At 42.3% G+C, this 15,444-nt stretch overlaps 1 long non-coding RNA gene across 1 annotated transcript; it reads right to left on the bottom strand.

Annotated features, from left to right (window-relative positions):
• Window positions 1-485: 485 nt before the first annotated feature.
• LOC121135657 lies at window positions 486-2,026 on the bottom strand. The gene is made up of 2 exons (XR_005872758.1): window positions 1,749-2,026; window positions 486-1,277 (listed from the first exon to the last, which is right to left on the bottom strand). It is a non-coding gene; the product is annotated as an uncharacterized LOC121135657 (long non-coding RNA).
• Window positions 2,027-15,444: the final 13,418 nt, after the last annotated feature.

Genomic DNA, 15,444 nt, shown 5'->3' with positions numbered 1-15,444 from the left:
ATATTTGGGACTGTTTTGCTAGATTTCCTTTCAAGCCTCCATCTTCAAACTGACAGACAAGAGACTGTAGATTTTCAAAGTTCTACTTTGCCAAAGTGGACATCTCCTGCATATCTGAGGCATCACCAGAAAGTTTCCACATTTTCTAAATTTCATAGGGAGTTTCTTTATCATGAAATTCAGTAGCTAATTCATATGTTGAAACTGATTTTGAAAACAATAGATCATTGGGGCAGATTTTAAAAAGCATATTTCTTCAACAAAATATACTTGTGGCAGTTTGAGATAATAGAAGTTAAGACAGATTTAGACTTGAGTACATTTAAATTATTCATCATTTCTAAAGAACAGCAAGGGAAATTAGTAAGAAACAGTGCCTTTTCTAGTTATTTAAATCAGCTACATTAGTAGAAAGAGGCTCCATTGTATTCAGTCTGTTCATTTGCTTTTCCAGTGCTGCGATAAACACCAGGCCTAAAAGAAACTGGGGTGGGAAAGTGTTTATTTAACTTATAGGTTACAGCCCACCATCAAAGGCAGCCAAGACCAGAGCCTGAAAACAAGGATGGGGGCAGACACAGGAGCCTGGGGACAGGAGCCTGGGGACAGGGACAGAGGCAGAGAAGATGGAGGAAGCTGGCTCCTGGCCTGCTCCCAGGCACACATTCCACCCCCTTCCTTCTGCAGCCCAGGCCCACCTGCCCAGGGAAAGCATCACCCACAGTGGGGTCCACCCATCCCTCCTGTGTCAATCAGCAATCAGGAAAACCACAGGTCAATCTGACGACGTTCCTCGATTGAGTTGCCCTCTTTTCCAGGTACAGACAGCCAAGATCAGCCCCCACGGAATCTTTTATGAATAAGATCAAACGACTGTAGACAACTACGTGTGGGTTTACTAGAAAACCTATCTTCACTGGCGATGTTCTCAGCAGAGGCAGGAAGGAACCTTCCTAAGAGGACAGGAGTTGATACAGAGACACACATAGTCCCAGTGCTGAGGCTAGGTGACATCCGTGTTGTCAGACCTGAGGCCCAGAGAACACCACAGGAGATGATGCTGAGAGACAGAGTGCCATCCAGATACATCATGGCCATCGCAATGCTGAACAGCCAGCAGCAGGAGATACCTGCACAGGACTGACCCTTCAACACGCCATCATGGACAGAGGAGGTGCCATTGAGGCCCCGTCTGTTCCTGAGGATTGCTCGTCTGTGAGCGGTCGCTGGTGATGGAGGTGTCCTTTATTTCAGTGATGCAGCTATCGGGGGACAATCTGCGAAGAAGACAGGTTCAAAGGGGTGAGTATAAACATGGTGCATTGGCTGTATGTCTGAACTGTCAAAATAGAAACAGTTTAAAAAGAAAACATAACTTCTATTTAGTATTTCCCTGAAGGAAATTGCCCCTTTAAAAAAATCCATAGCCCTTATAATTATAATTTATGTAACATTCTGCTAATATTATCCGCCATTCATGAAAATACTTGCGATATCCCTAACATCAAGATAACTCTCTTGAAGAGAAATAGAAATAACATAAGAAACTACAAATAAAATGTTGAGGTCTATAATTTACATTCCACAATTGATGTGAGAAACAAGAAATGTGAGTGATTTGTGGTGCCTGAGGTGACCAGAAAATAGTTTTCATAAAGATTAGTACTCAGTTCACGAAATTTCTACCTTTCATCTGTTCTTTTTGTAGATATAAACAATGTAGCAAGCCTGTTTCAAGCTAATTTTACCTTTCAGAGCTAAAGCCTCCTGCGCTGAAGATCACAAAACAGCAGGATGAATCACGTGTGCCGGCACTGCCTGGTTAACCATCGGTAAACACGCTGCCCTCACAGAGAGCCGAGGCCTCCAAAGCTACAGGTGTCTGCCTACTTGCTGCTTTCTGGTTTATTAGTTCCTGAAAATGTGACAAAGGAAGTTCTGCATTTGGTGACACATTTGAGAATAGTGGCTGAGGGGAAAACAACAAACAAGCAGGCATAGCACTTACATCACTTTGTGGTGTCCTTCCTGGGACAAGGCATCCTCCGCCAGCTCCGCCCCCCCCCAGTCAGCTCCCCTCCACTGCGTTGTAATCTCTGTCCCTGTGTAACGCGTCTTCCATCCTTTCTCCCCTCTTTCTCCGTCTTTTCTCTTCCTTCCTCTTCCTCCTTCCGTTTCTGTCTTCCCTCCTTCTCTCCCCACCCCCATTCCATTCCTTCCTATTACACAGCTGTGCACCTTGGGAAACATCGTTTAGAGATGAAAAGGCCATGAAAATGTCCTACCAAACACAAGGGGTCTGACGGTCATAGACACCAATGAGCTTGATGTGTAAGTCTGTATAGGGAAAGTGTAGAGGCCTTCTTAGGCTTATTGTGAATGCTATTAACGATACCATGCACTAAAATGCTCTTGAAACCTTAAAATCTTGTATGGTTAAGGATTGTTATAAATTGCACGTGACACCTGTAAGAGATAATTAAAGGGCTCAGGACAGCCAAGCCCAAGTTCTCAGCACAAAGGAGATTTATGTGCCCCACAGGGTCAGAGAGCAGGCAGTAAGGGACAAAGATTGAGACAGAGGATGATATAGAAGGGGAGGGAATGGGCTGGAGAGATGGCTCAGCCATTAAAGGCTAGGCTCACAACCAAAAATATAAGAAGGGGAGGGAAAAGTTACATTTGTCCTGGGACAAAGGACTGCCTTTAGACAGAGAAAAGACAGATGTGACCCAGAGGAAAATGGCAGTTTATAAAGGTAAAAGGGGAAATTCTGTGTTAGGATTAGGTGTTTAATTTTAATTAAGTTGTGTTAATTAGGTGAGCCAAAGGGGGCTTTTGATTGCTGGACTTCAATACTTTGATGGTTGGACCTTGGTAGTCAGCCTCAGGAGGAGGAAGTGGCCAGATAAGAGAACAGACCTTGGTGGCAGCTTTAGGAATGTAATCGAATGAGCTTTAGCAAGGGAGGAGGGCAAGGCCTGCCAGAGCCAAGCCCACCAAGCCTGGGCCAGCCAGACTCCGTTCACCACCAAATTAGAGACAACGTAGTCACATCTGACTCCAGCATTATTTTTCAGGGTCTTGCGTTTGCCTACCCAAACCCCTGGAGTCATCATTACTAAAGTTTTATCTAAATGAAAACTGAAGGCTGCGGGGGGGAGGCTCTAAATCTCTCAACTCCGTTGTTTGCCAAGGGCAACAATCCTCTCACTAGCAGAGTAGAGGTTCTGGTTTTCAACTAAGGAATAAAACCCAAACAGGTGAGTGCTGAAGAGTGGAAAGGGAAAGGCGAGAGAAGCTAATGACCAGAAGCCTAGGCACCATGAGAAGGCTGAGGACTGAGGAAAACTAAAGGAAGGATGGGTCTCAATGGCATGCTACCTCTCATGACATTTGTAGTTTGACTCATACACATACCTTCCTAGTTGCAATATAAGCACCTTCACAATGGGGGGCATCGTTCCTGATTGTGTATTCTCAGTGTAGCTGGAAGGACAGGCCAGTGCGTGGGTGGATGCTGAGCTTCCATGCACCTGTCTGCCCTTCTTCCCTCATTGTTTTCCAACATCTGAGAACTTAGCGAACACTGAAAATGTGCACAGTTGTGAGTGTTCAAGCAAAGGGGGAGGGGCAGTGTAGTCCCTTGTAGACTCAAGATTTTCCACAATCAAATGACACCATTCATTTCATTTTCATTCGCTTCCAGTATGGGATATGTTGAGGAATGGTTTCTTATCCCTTTGTGTAAAATCGAAGCTGTGGCACAAACAGGATAATGTGATCATGCAACTTGAGCCAATGGTCGGTAAGTATTAATCATAGCTTGAAATGACTGGAGGTTTTTCTTTCCTGTTAAATTATTGCAGTACCCTGCATGTTGGGTGTCCCTGAAGTTGGAAAGCCAGCACTAAGTCACTCTTTGAAGCCATATACACCCTGGAGGGCTGGATGTTCTACGTTCACACTTGGGAGAAAGGGTGAATTGAATGTGGGCAACTCTAAGGATGACTTTTTCTTAAGGTGGCCCTTGTGATGAAGCTCATTGCCAGTGACAAGGACAGATAACAGAAATAACCACAGTCTGAACAGGTGCCAGGGGTGTTCCCTCCCTGAGGACGCAATGTGTAACTCTGGCTCTGAGTCAGCTTAACTAGTATGCCTGGGGAAATGCCTGAACGAATCATGATGCTAGCCTATCTGCAATGTTTCTAAAAGAATATGGCTTGCTGAGGAACAGTACGGGGAGATGAATCTCCTCTGCAATCTGAGTTCAGACTGACAGGAGCTTGGTTGGCAAGGGCATATGCCGGGGTTCGGCTTAATAAGGACCTTGAACTCCCAAACATGATACCACTAAGCCCTGGGGAATCAACAGAGGTGAGTCCCAGCCCCTTGACAAAGTTAAAATGTAAACAGAGAACTCACCAACAAGGGTATCGAAGCTCATACACAATTGGGTAGGCTTCTAAATTTCCCTCATAACTCATCACACGTTACATCCTTCCCATTAATAAACTTGAGCTCATCAAGAATAAATTCAAGCATTTTAAGAAAACCCATCAGATTCAGTTTCCTCAGTGAAGGAGTGCGGGAGTTTATTACAAAGCTACTTCACGATTCCAGTTGGATACCATGGACCTGAGGACTGGCTGTGCTTGGAAGCTCCGTCTGAACTGGGTCAGCTGAGATGGTGTGACAATGGGTCCTCCTCTACCTGTCTATTTCAGAATCCCTGATGAGTCAACACTCACTTTCCGTCTCGGATATTTGACTCTCACCTTTGTGCATAATTTGCGGTTTTCACAGTCACAACATGGCGCTGTCTTTGTGAGACACCGGTTACATAACCATTATTATTTCATTTTAGAAATTAAAATTTTATGGCATTTAAGCTCAATAAAACATTTCATTCTCAACCGGCAGGGAGCAAAATGGGGTAGAGTAGGTTCACAAGAACTTGGGTTGTCTGTTTCCGAGGAAAAACCTTTGTCAACAAAACAACGAAGATGGTTATTAGAAGTTATTTTCCTCAAGATGGGGACTTGAAAGAGTTAATTATATGCAAAATAAAAATTAAGTTGAACCCTAATAAGGCCAGACCTCTATAAACTCTTGCTTTATAGGTGCTGTTGTTATTTTTATTTGATCATTTCATAACCCTAAAAGATACTTATATCCTCTTTAAAGATAATAAAAAATAACCCTCTAAGCCTCATGGAAGTTGAACTATTTGATCAAGATCAGCTGAAGAAACTGACATTGATTCAGGGCTCGAGTCCAAAGCTGCCTGCTTCCATCTTGGGCTTCATCTTCCCACAGGGGCATGGCAGGTTCTGTTGGCCCGTCCTCTTTACTTTCCCGGTTTCTAATAAAACCCAAATGCTGCCAAGGTGTCCACCCTCCCACACAAGTGCTGGGAATGAGACCTCGTCTCGAATCCAAAGGCTGTGTGATCAAACGCTCGTCACTGCAAATGTCTCACGATGACCAGTGTCTGACAAGGGCCATGATGCTAGGGGTCTAAAGCACCTTGGGAAAAAGAAAGTATCTCTCCAGAAATAAACAAGCATGGAATGGTTCTTTTCATCTTTGGGATGTGGTTAAACCTGGAAATGCTTCCTGAAGTTGCCAATGGCAACTTGGTTCCAGCCTTAACACAAAGCCTCTTCTCGACAGGGCAGGGACAAATAATCTTGGCTCACAAAGAGTTCTTAGCACTCACCAATTAAGCAGCCCCGAATCTGCTCTCCCCAGACTGTCTAAAGAAATAGCCTGTTCATCCATTTAAATTTGTGTTTCCTCCATTGACATCTGAAGTGCCCTAATGATATAACCAGAGGCAAACTCCGTGTAGCAAGGCCGGACAGTCCTCACTCTGTAGATCTGAAGGCGGGTGTGACGGAAGGTCCTAAAGTGAAATAAATACATCTAAGCAGCCACATGGAAGGTACCGAGGTTACTAGGATTTGTCACAGAAGTATTTGGAAGGTCTGGCTCCAGCCAGCTCAGCGTTAGAAGCATTTGTAGGGATAAAGCCTAGCATGCATGTCAGACCATCCAGTGTAGGGTAACAAGGTGAGCCTGGGCTGTGTCACACATGCACAGAAGAGATGGTCAACTCTTAACAAGATGAGGTCGTTTACAAGGAACACAGGAAAGCGTGGCCTAGCAAGAGCCAAGCCAATTAAATCCATCTCCTAAGCACTCTTTCTGGGCAGCAACTGTTTTGTCATAAAGACAATTCTAAAAACTATTTAATTAGGTCTCTGATCACTCTCAAGTCATTGGCTTGGGAATTTAAATTTAATGTGTTAAAATGATGTATGTTTAATTTTAAATATGTTGAGTTACTTTTAATACATCTAACCTCACTGATACGTCTAAGTATATGAACTATTTTAATTCTTAATACAGTGTCTATACATGTTGGAGGGTTAGAGAGAGGCTGAGGGGAGAGGCTTTGAGACGCTGGATACTTTGGTCACAGTCCCTGTCATTAATCATACCGCTGACTTTCTCTTAGTGTGCATAATGGAGAAACACAATCATGGCATTTAATGACTGTCCACTTTATTTGTTGGAATAATGAAATGCCTAACTATAACCACATATGAAAAACACTGAAACAGCTTCCCTGGAGAAAGAGGGAGTCACCAACTAAGTAAAGAGTTATACAATCTAATAATTGGTGGCTCCCACTTCTGCATGTCCAATTCTCTCCAGTGGCTGGGGGCAGGGGGTGCCACCCCAACTTAAGAGTGGCATCTAACCAAGCATGATCGCCTGTCTTTTTAAGGACATAAGAAGGCATGAAAGCAAGCACATTTGATTTAAACGTTCTATTTCACCCAATAATGGAAACAGCAAGGGAAGTTGAGAATCTCATCTGATAATGACCATGAAGTGAGGAGCTGTCACACATGCTCCTCCAGTGTCCTCTCATACTCAGGAATAAAATTCCTCCCAGATTAAAAAAACAAAGATAAATTTTACAAATAAACAAGACGGGCAGAGGAAAGCATAGGAAATGCAATTACATCAGCCGTTGTGCTGGAAATCACTTTTACACGGATGCCACTGAAAATTAGAGCTTCATTTAAGGAGACAATTTGACTCCAAAGCAATGGAAGCTGTTATGGCTTTGTGCTCTATCAAATGAGCTAAGTTGGAACTCGTTGTCACAGAATTCTTTTCCTTATATGGCTCTAGTTATGATTGGCTAAAACAGAAAATTATACAATATTTGAAAGTTAAAACTCAAACAGCAGTTGTTCTGCAGCTTGAACTTTGCAAACAGCCAGTTTACTGTACCTTAGACATACTGTACCTCACCAGTCACCCGACCTTGCTGATTCCAAACAGCAACTAGAACATGGCAACTTCTGACCACATCCTTTGTTGTACCAGAGCAGAAGTTTGCTGAAGTAATGAGCAACACATACATGAAAAGGTTACCACCATCACTGAGAGCCCAACCAGGGTACCACCATCACTGCAACCCAACCAGGGTACCACCATCACTGAGAACCCAACCAGGGTACCACCATCACTGAGAGCCCAACCAGGGTACCACCATCACTGAGAGCCCAACCAGGGTACCACCATCACTGAGAGCCCAACCAGGGTACCACCATCACTGAGAGCCCAACCAGGGTACCACCATCACTGAGAGCCAAGCCATCATTAAGAACAATGGTGGATCTCCTTCATTAGTCAGGGAACCAGCAGCCCTAGGAACAGTGGTGAGCCCCTTCCATAGGCCAGGGATAATGTTCTCAAAGGCCACAATGGAGTTGAGTTCACTGATAATAATGGTATGTCAGGAACCAAATAGCAATGACCAGATTATTAACCTTAATAGTCATAAGATAGATGGGGAGAATTGCACTAATGAGCTCCACCATTGGAGAGGTGTCAAGGGCTCCTGAAATCCAGTTACAGAGATATCTCACAGAATATAGCTTCCCTGTGGTAAATCAAAATAAATCAAGAAGAAATGATGAAGACCAGATGTGAAATTACACCCCTAGAATCTTAGTACTCAGGACACTATAGAAAGGAGGATTGCTAAGAGTTCAAAAGTCTAGGCTACATAGGTAGCGCCAGCTCAACCAGGGATACACGGCAAGACTGTAGTCCCTAAACATGAATAGATTTTAAAAACACTAAATGGTGAGAGTGTTGAGAAAGTCACCACAAGAGGAGACAATGCCTCCCATGGCTTCTAGACATGAAGTGCCTTTCATACCCACCAATGGAAAGACAGCACAGCTCTCAAGAAGAAGGGCCTGTCCACACCATGTCAAATACAGAGTTGCGGGGACACCGCTCCTCCCCTGGGGAATCTGTAGCTATTTACTCTAATCTGAGGAACTGTCAAGCATGGGACTCAAGCTGGCACTGATACCTGAAGACTCAAACTATAATCCCAGATCCACCGTCAAACTAGAACGGTACAGAAACCATACAATGAAACAGTCCTGGCCTAGGTCTGCCATACACAGGCCCCCTGAGTCTATGGGCTTGGGCGGTTGTCTTTTTCTGAAACAGCCACAGCTGACAAGTTGCAGAAGCCCCACAGACAAACAGAAAAATATCTATGAGTGAAAAAGCAGAATAGTCTAAAAATACTAGCCCCTTCCTTGCCCAAATAGTAAATATTACTTGGGTGTAAGCAATACGACCTATAGTGCATGGAGATTTAAAACATCCGGGGAGGTGCCTCCTAGCATTGTTACATGGCTGCCTGCAAGCATGGGGCTTCAGGGTGGTTATGGCATGCCTGCCTGCAAGCATGGGGCTTCAGGGTGGTTAATGCATGCCTGCCTGCAAGCATGGGGCTTCAGGGTGGTTAATGCCTGCCTGCAAGCATGGGGCTTCAGGGTGGTTAATGCCTGCCTGCAAGCATGGGGCTTCAGGGTGGTTAATGCCTGCCTGCAAGCATGGGGCTTCAGGGTGGTTAATGCCTGCCTGCAAGCATGGAGCTTCAGGGTGGTTATTGCATGCCTGCCTGCAAGCATGGGGCTTCAGGGTGGTTATCTCAACTTCCATGGTAGTACAGCCTTATATCCATGACGTTAAAGCCATTGAATGTATATTCTCAAAGCTATAAATGTCCTCCTACAGGCCTTGTTGGCTGAATTTTACCAGTTCTAATACATGTTTTGGTTTTTCATTTAGTTAAAAATGATTCTAATTTCCTTTCTTATTTCCTCTTTAAGTCACAGGCTTTTTGATATTGTATTTAATTGGCAAAAGAAATTGGGCATTTTCCACATCTTTCTATTACTTCCCAGTACATGTTGTCTATTTTTGTGCAAGCACTAAGCGCATTTGAAAATGGTGTGTGTTTTTCTGTGCATGGGTTGTTTATAAATGTTATCCAACTCAAGTCAGCTAATAATTGTCTTCAAACCATTTATGGATTTGGAATAACCTAGGAGACACATATCTGGTCATGTCTCTGAATATGAAGGTCTAGAAAGGTTTAATTGAGAAGGGAATGCCCAACCTGAACAGGGATCATGCCATGAACTGGAGTCTTAGACTGAATAAAAAGTTTGGAGAAGGAAGTCACCTGAGCAACAACAATCCTCTTTCTTCACCTCCAACAGCAGATGCACTGTGACCAGCTGCTGTGTGTCCCACCACCCTGCCTCCTCACTATAATGGACTGATCACCTGGACTCTAAGACAAGGTAAACCAGTCCTCCCTTCATCGTTTCTTGTATAAGGCAGGTGAGCACTGCCGTGAGAAAATTAATTAATACATGCAGCACGAAATTTTTTAGTCCGTTCTTCTATCTGTTACCAAGAGTAAAAGCATTTGTTACCCAGCTTCCTACCACTGCTGACATTTTGAAAGGCTTACTGTGGCTCAAAGTTGTGAAGGTACCATTGCAAGACTATGCCCATTCCTTTGGTTCCCTGCTGAATTTTCCAGGGGTAATGTGGGGGTCACACAGCAGAGCAACTGCTCCCATCTTGTCCAGGCAGCAAAAAAGAGGGGGATGACAGTCCAAGGTCGCACAATTCCTTTGAAGCTCATTCCCAGAGACTGACAGGTCACGTACCAGTATCTGCCTGAGTGAGTTTCAGGACAGTTTTCAGGAAGCAGTCACGCATATGCATCAGGACCCTAGGAGAAATGATTGCTTCGATTTCAATCCAACACAATGGAGCCATCTCAGTTCCCGGGCAACCTATGGGTAAAAGAAAATGACTCATAAGGTTCCAGTGATCTGGAAGACTTTGATAAAGACTCCATTTACAAAACAACTTCCCTAGGGGATCTCCTGGCCTGGGTACTCCAGGCAGGTCAACTCATACCCGTGGGACCTAGCAACCTCAAGTCTTCTGACATCACTGTGCCAGCCCTACTCTCACCCCCTGGGAGAGGGAGAGCCTCAGACCTGCCTGCACCCACTGTGAGACCCATTAGAATGCTGGGCCTGCTTGCACCCACCGGAAGAGAACCTTGGTCCTGTACACACAAGGAAAGGAAGAGACTCCCCCTGGGCCCACTGGAAGAAGGGATGGGAAGATGACAATATAAGAGCACATACAACAACAGAAAAAACAATATGACACCACCAAAGTCTAGGGACTCTATACCAGCAAGACCTGAACATCCCAGCACAGATGAAGAAGAAGAAAACAACCTTGAAAAGAACTTCATGAAGGTGATAGAGACCCTAAAAGAGGAAATGAGAAAATATTTTAAAGAAATGGAAGAAAAGACAAACCAAAAACTGTAAGAAGCAAGTCAAGCACTGCAAGATTTGAAAGCTGAAATAGAGACAATTAAAACAACACAGAATGAGGGAATGCTGGAATTAGAAAAGATTGGTAACCGATCAGGAACTACAGATGCAAGCACAACCAACAAAATACAAGAGATGGAAGAGAGAATCTCAGGCATTGAAGATACACTAGGAGAAGTAGATTCATTGACCAAAGAAAATCTTAAGTCCAACAAATCCCTAACACAAAATATCCAGGAAATATGGGACAACATGAAAAGGCCAAATGTAAGAATAATAGGTTTAGAAGAAGGTAAAGAAACACAACTCAAAGGTGCTGAAAACATACTCAACAAAATCATAAAAGAAAACTTTCAAACCTAAAGAAAGATATGCCAATGAAAGTACAAGAAGCCTACAGAACACCAAATAGAGTGAACCAAGTAAAAAGTCTTCTTGTCACATAATTATCAAAACAACAAACATACAGAATAAAGAAAGAATATTAATAGCAGCAAAGGAAAAAGGCCAAGTCATATACAAAGGCAAACCTGTCAAAATTATACCTGACTTCTCCATGGAAACTCTGAAACCCACAAGGTAGTGGATAGAAATTCTACAAACACTAAAGACCACAGATGGCAGCCCAGACTACTATACCCAGCAAAGCTTTCAATCACTATAGATGGAGAAAACAAGATATTCCATGACAAAACCAGATTTAAGCAATACATATCCACTAACCCAGCCCTACAGAAAGTACTGGAAAGAAAACTCCAGTCCAAGGAAGATAACTACAACCCAAAAAACATAGGAAATAGATAATCCCACTTTACCAACACCCAAAAGAGAAAAGGTGTGGAAATCTACATACAGTTCCACCAAGAACAACCATCCCAAATCAAACTAGAATGAACAAAGGTCATTATTATCTTAACTCACCTATAAAATGCACAGGCTGAAAGAATGGATTCTAAGACAGAACCCATTCTTCTGCTGCATATAAGAAACACACCTCAGCCTCAAAGACAGACATTACTCAGAGTTAAGGGTTGGGAAAAGATTTTCCAATCAAATGGTCCCAAGAAACAAGCAGGGGTAGCTATCCTAATATCTAACAAATTAGACTTGAACCTGAAATCAATCAAAAGAGGTCATTTCATATTCATCACAGGAAAAATCCACTAAAATGAAGTCTCAATTCTGAACATCTATGTCTCAAATACAAAGGCATCCACATTCGTAAAAGAAACATTACTAAAACTCAAACCACACATAAAACCTCACACACCTATAGTGGGAGACTTCAACAACCCACTCTCACCACTAGACAGGATTACAAGACAGAAACGTAACAAAGAAACAAAGGAACTAATAGAAGTTATGACCCAATTGGGTTTGACAGACATCTATAGAACATTCCATCCAAACACAAAAGAATATATCTTCCTCTCAGTGCCACGCGGAACCTTCTCAAAAATTGACCACATACTTGGCAACATTGCAAACCTCAACAGGTACCAAAAATTGGAATAACTCCATGTATCTTTTCAGACCACCATGCTTTAAAGTTAGAGTTCAACAACAACACAAACTGCAGGAACCCTACAAACTCATAGAAATTTAATAATGCGCTATTGCACCACTCCTGGGTCAAAGAAGAAACAAAAAATAGAAATTAAAGACTTCCTAGAATTCAATGAGAATGAAGACACAACATACCCAACCCTATGGGACACTTTGAAAGCAGTACTAACAGGAAAGTGCCCACATGAAGAAACTGGAGAATAGTTACACTAGAGAATTAACACCACAGCTGAAAGCTCTAAAACACAAAGAAGCAAAGTCCCCCAGGAGAAGTATACTACAGGAAATAATCAAATTGAGGGCTGAAATAAATGAAGTAGAAACTAGGAAAACAATACAAAGAATCAATGTAACAAAGAGTTGGTTCTTTGAGAAAATCAACAAGATAAACAAACCTTTATCCAAACTCATCAAACGGCAGAATATGAACATCCAAATTAACAAAATCAGAAATGAAAAGGGGGACACAACACGGACACTGAAGAAATCCAGAGAATCATCAGGTCATACTTTGAACATCACAAAATTCTAAAATTTAAAGGAAATGGAAGCCTTCCTGGGTAGATATCACCTGCCAAAATTAAATCAAGAATGGATAAGCAATTTAAATAGACCTCTAACACCTAAGGAAATAGAAGCAGTAATCAAAAGTCTCCCAACCAAAAAAAGCCCAGGGCCAGATGGCTTCAGTGTAGAATTTTACCAGAAATTCAAAGAACAGCTTATACCAATTCTCCTCAAAGTGTTCCATTCAATAGAAGCAGAAGGGTCTTTGACAAACTCTTTTAACAAGGCTTCAATAACTTTGATACCCAAGCCACACAAAGACACAACTAAGAAGAGCACTTCAGACCAATTTCCCTCATGAACATTGATGCAAAAATACTCAATAAAATACTGGCAAATCAGATCCAAGAACAAACACATCAGAAAACTCATCCACCATGATCAAGTAGGCTTTGTTCCAGGGATGCAGGGATGGTTCAATGTACGAAAATCTATCAGTGCAATCCACCATATAAACAAGCTGAGAAAAAAATCACATGATCATCTCACTACATGCTGAAAAAGCCTTTGACAAAATCCAACACCCCTTCATGGTAAAGGACTTAGAGAGATCTAGGATAACAGGAACGTTCCTAAACATAATAAAAGCTATATACAGCAAATCAACAGCCAACATCAAACTAAATGGACAGAAACCCAAGGAGATTCCACTACAATCAGCAACAAGACAAGGCTGTCCCCTCTCCCTATATCTCTTCAATACTGTACTTGAAGTTCTAGCTAGAGCAATAAGACAACAAAAGGAGATCAAGGGGACACAAATTAAGAAAGGAAGAGGTAAAACTTTCACTATTTGCAGATGATATGATAGTTTACATAAGTGACCCAAAGTACACTATCATGGAGCTCTTAAAGCTGATTAACACCTTCAGCAAAGTGGCAGGATATAAGATCAACTAAAGAAAATCAGTAGCCCTACTATATACAGAGAATAAGCGGGCTGAGAAAGAAATCAGAGAAAGACATCACCCTTTACAATTGCCACACACAACATAAAATACCTTGGGGTAATGCTAACCAAACAAGTGAAAGACCTGTATGGCAAGAACTTTGAGTCTTTAAAGAAAGAAATTAAAGAAGATACCAAAAATGGAAACATCTCCCATGCTCTTGGATAGGTAGGATAATGTAGTAAAAATGACAATCCTGCTAAAAGCAATCTACAGACTCAATGCAATCCCCATCAAAATTCCAGCACAATTCTTCACAGACCTTGAAAGAACAATTCTCAACTTTATATGGCAAAACAAAAGACCCAGGATAGACAAAACAAACTTACTCAACAAAGCAACATCTGGAGGCATCACCATCCCTGACTTCAAGCTCTATTATAGAGTGGTATTCCTGAAAAGAGCTTGGTATTGGCAAAAAATAGACAGGCAGACCAATGGAATCGAATTGAACACTCTGAGGTTAATCCACAAACCTATGAACAGCTGATTATTGACAAAGAAGCTAATATTATACAATGGAAAAAAAGATAGCATCTTCAACAAATGGTGCTAGCATAACTGGATATTGGCATGCAGAAGACTGCAGATAGATCCATGTCTATCGCCATGCACAAAACTTAATCCAAATGGATCAAAGACCTCAACATAAATTCAGCCACACTGAACCTCTTAGAAGAGAAAGTGGGAGGTACCCTTCAATTAATTGGTACAGGAGACCACTTCCTGAACATAACTCCAGTAGCACAGACACTGAGACAGACAATTAATAAATGGGACCTCCTGAAACTGTGTAGCTTCTATAAAGCAAAGGACACAGTCAGCAAGAAAAAAAGGCACCCCACAGATTGGGAAAAGATATTCACTAACCCTAAATCTGACAGAAGGCTGATCTCCAAAATTTACAAAGAACCCTAGAAGCTATTCTCCAAAACACCAAAGGACCCAATTAAAAAGTGGGGGACTGAACTAAATAGAGAATTCTCAATAGAGGAGACTAAAATGGCTGAGAGACACTTAAGAAAGTGCTCAACATCCTTAGCCATTAGAGAAATGCAAATCAAAACAACCCTGAGATATCATCTTACTCCTGTCAGAATGTCTAAAATCAAAAACACCAATGACAGCTTATGCTGGAGAGGATGTGAAGAAAGGGAAAACTCATCCATTGCTGGTGGGAGTGAAAACTTGTATAGCCGCTTTGGAAATCAGTACGGAGATACCTCAGGAAAATGGGAATCAGTCTACTATACGACCCAGCAATTCCACTCTTAAGCATATACCCAAAAGATGCCCATTCATACAACAAGGATGTCTGTTCCACTATGTCCACAGCATCATTATTTGTAAGAGCTAGATCCTGGAAGCAACCTAGATGCCCCACAACTGAAGAGTGGATGGAGAAAATGTGGTACATTTATGCAATGGAGTACTACTCAGTGGGAAAAAACAATGGAATCTTGAAATTTGCAGGCAAATGGAAGGCACTAGAAGAAACCATCCTGAGTGAGGTAACCCAGTCACAAAAAAACAAACATGGTATGTACTCACTCATATATGGATTTTAGACATGGATCAGGGGAGTGTCAGCCTAT

This window comes from Mesocricetus auratus, unplaced genomic scaffold, assembly GCF_017639785.1.
Source record: "Mesocricetus auratus isolate SY011 unplaced genomic scaffold, BCM_Maur_2.0 Super-Scaffold_100040, whole genome shotgun sequence".
In the NCBI taxonomy this organism is placed as follows: Eukaryota; Metazoa; Chordata; class Mammalia; order Rodentia; family Cricetidae; genus Mesocricetus; species Mesocricetus auratus.
Note: the sequence above shows the minus strand (reverse complement) of the source record. Positions and strands in the feature narration are given on the sequence as shown.